Source organism: Nannospalax galili, unplaced genomic scaffold, assembly GCF_000622305.1.
Source record: "Nannospalax galili isolate Female #2095 unplaced genomic scaffold, S.galili_v1.0 scaffold1009, whole genome shotgun sequence".
Classification (NCBI taxonomy): domain Eukaryota; kingdom Metazoa; phylum Chordata; class Mammalia; order Rodentia; family Spalacidae; genus Nannospalax; species Nannospalax galili.
In genome coordinates, this window is record NW_008360054.1 from 1,360,327 (window position 1) to 1,363,651 (window position 3,325).

At 40.7% G+C, this 3,325-nt stretch overlaps 1 protein-coding gene across 1 annotated transcript in view; it reads left to right on the forward strand.

Moving 5' to 3' along the window:
• LOC103726548 (mucin-16) overlaps positions 1 to 3,325 on the forward strand; it is a 215,162-nt gene that overhangs the window by 76,889 nt on the left and 134,948 nt on the right. The gene's annotated exons all lie outside the window — the stretch shown is intronic.

The window sequence follows — 3,325 nt, forward strand, 5'->3', positions numbered from 1 at the left end:
CAAAAGAAGGTATCGCCTGTCTGGCATTGTTGCTTGTTAGGCAGCCTTTAGCTGTGCATACAGACTCTTAAGAAATTATATTGGCCCCTTTAATCTTTGGTTATACTTTCCTTTTGGGTGTTTATGGCCATACAGTTGGCCCAGATGAACCAATTTATTTTTACTCCTAAGGTCATTTGAGGATCTGTTCCTCAGGGGTCACATGGGCTCAGGAGGAGCCCCTGGCTCCTTTCCTGTGGTAAAATTTTTAATAAATTTTAAAAATTTATTAAAATTTGGTGGTGGTGGTAGTGTTGATGATGATGGTGTTAATTCTTGTGGTGGTGCTCCTGCTGATAATAATGGGAGTAGTGAACATGATAGTGATAGTAATGATAATGATAGTGCTTATGGTGATGGTGATGACAGTAATAATGCTCATGGCAACAACGATAATGATGATGATGATAATGATAACAAGGTCAAATGATCATATCTGACATGCATACTATGATTCATAATTACATGCTGAATCTAACTAGTATTTAATATTTTTAAAACACATTTGTAGGCAAGAGGCATAGAAATATTTTTATCACTTATTTACTAAAATTAGCATATGTGTGCAGGCACCCAGAGAAAACAGAAGAGAGCATCTGATCCTCTGGTGCTAGAGTTACACGTGGTTGTGAGCCACCCAGCATGAGTTCTGGGAACTGAACTCAGGTCCTCTGCAAGAAGAGCAAGTGCTCTTAATGACTGAGCCATTTCTTCTGCCTCAGAATATATTATTTGTTCAAAATAATGGATTTTTATTAAATTTTCATATGTATAACATTTCATGCATGTATGCCATGTATTTTGCTCCCATTCACCTCCCATTGTTCTCTTCCATCCTCCCCTTTTCTCTCCCACTGGTTTCTTTCCTCTTCCCAAGTCCTTCTAATTTCTTGTCCTTTTTTTGACTTTTTGAGACAGGGTCTCCCTGTAGCCCCAGCTGTCCTGGAACTCACTATGTAGACCAGGCTGGCCTTGAACTCACAGAGATCCGCCTGCCTCTGCCTCCCGAGTGCTGGGATTAAAGGCGTGTGCCACCTTGTCTGGCTCTTATCTTAATTTTAAATATAGATTCTGCATATAAGAAAATTATGTAATATTGGTCTTTCTGAACCACTTACTTCACTTAGCATGATGTTGCACACTTCCACTCATTTTCCTGCAAATGGAATCATTTCATTCTTTCTTATAATAGTATAATACTCTATTTTGTCTACATGCCACATTTTCTTTGTCCATTCATCTGTTGCTGGGTAACTATGTTGGTTCTGTAGCTTGGCTATTATGAATAGTGCCAGAATAAACATAGATGTGAGGGTATCTCTTTGGTATACCTATTTAGAGTCATTTAGGCATACCTAGAAGATATCACTTATAATTTTGGCATGGGATTTTAGGAGTAAGTTTGAAGCCTTTTTCTCTATTTTTGAAGCCTGCATTTATGCCTGCAAAGTAGTTCCAGAATCCTCACCAACCAAGTACCCCAGAGAATTACTTCCAATCTGGTTGAGGTTGCATAACAGTCTAGGATCCTAATGACACACAAGAGCCTCTTTAGTTTTCCTAGAAAGCATCTATGAGGCTCGGTACAAGTGCACCTGGGTCATGACATTTTCTTAGCCTGCAGCCTCTGACTAGCAGCTGGAAAGCTTAGCAGTAAGTCTATATAGCAGTAAGGCTATAACAACCCGTATTTATTTCTACTCATTGACTTTGCACTACAGTGGCTTCTTGGTCAAAAATGTTGAAGTATGTGCCGCATAGCCTGTAAGGATCTCTTCTTCATATGTGTAAAGGAGAGGTTAGGTGATACTGGAATTAAGAGTATAAACTGCATATAGGTGACTTAAAATGTGGGTTTATCCAAGACCTGGGACATGGTCAGATCTCAGCAGAGATCAGTCAGCTGTCTGTTGATCCACTGGCTTACTGCTCTAGGCTTCCTTACATTCACCAAAATCTAAAATTGCTCATGTTCCTTATAAACAATGGCAAACTATTTTTGTATTACCTATGCACACCCCCAGTATGCCTTAAATGTTCTTTAGAAAACATAGAATACATAATATGAGTTTAATATATATTGTATGGCATTGTTTAGTGAATAATGACAAAAATAAACAGTACATGTTCAGTACAAACTCAGCTTTTTCAAAACATATTTTCAGTTTACATGTTGATGAATCCTTATATGCAGAAACTTGATACAGAGGGCTAACTGCACTATGCCATTTTATGTAAGAGACTTGAGGGCTGGGGCTAGGGGTCAGTTGATACAGTGCTTGTCCAGGATGCACAAAGCCCTATAATCAAACCTCAGCAGTCCAAATTCATGCCCGTCATCCCAGAATTTGGGATGTGGGAGCAGGAAGATCAGGAGTTTGTCATCATTGTTGGCTACATAGTGAGTTACAGTCCAGCCTGAGCTATGTGAATAAATAAATAAAAGAGACTTCAGCCTCCAAAGATTTTAGTGTCCTTTATGGGGTGGGAGGATAGGTTACAGGACCATTTCACTGATGGACATTAAAGAGCAATTATTGAGAAAAGATAGGATTCCAAATGAAGAAGAGATGGAAGTTGATATAATGGACACTTATGATCCAGAGGGACATGTGGTGGCCTTGTTGGGTCCCAGGAATAGCTTCAGGGGTAGCAGTATGGATAACAGTGAGTCATCATTGCAGCAAAACAGTTGGATGACAATTCACACAAAGGAATTAGCTGCTAAACCAAGACATCTATGACCATTGCAGCCTGTTCCTTTCACTCCCCCTTTTAAAGATCCCAACACACGGTCCAGGACAAAGAATTTTAGATCCGCTTATTTTCATCCACACTCCAGCTGTCGCCCAAGGCACTACTATCCCTTACCAAGACACCAGCTTTTCTGTAGAGCATCTCTACTCCCAGTCCTGCCATTGTGAAATTGGCCACACCTGTAGTTCTAGCTCAGGAGAGTAAGAGGGGCGGATCCAAGTTCAAGACTGAATTGGGCTAGATAAGGAGATCCTGTAACAAAAGAGTTTATGTATCAGATCATGTCACTTTCCTGGGTGAAACCTTTCTGCAAATTCTCACTGTTATAATAAAATCTACATTTTTCACTCTACAAGTCTCTAAACGACCTTTTCCTCCTTTCCTCCTTCCTTCCCTCCCCCCTCCTGCCCTCGTTCCAGTCTTTCCTTCCTTCCTCCTAACTCCTTCCTCCCTCTCTCCCTCCTCCCCTGTTCCAGTCTTTCCTTCCTTCCTTCTAACTCCGTTCCCCCTCCTCCCCTCTCCCCCTCCC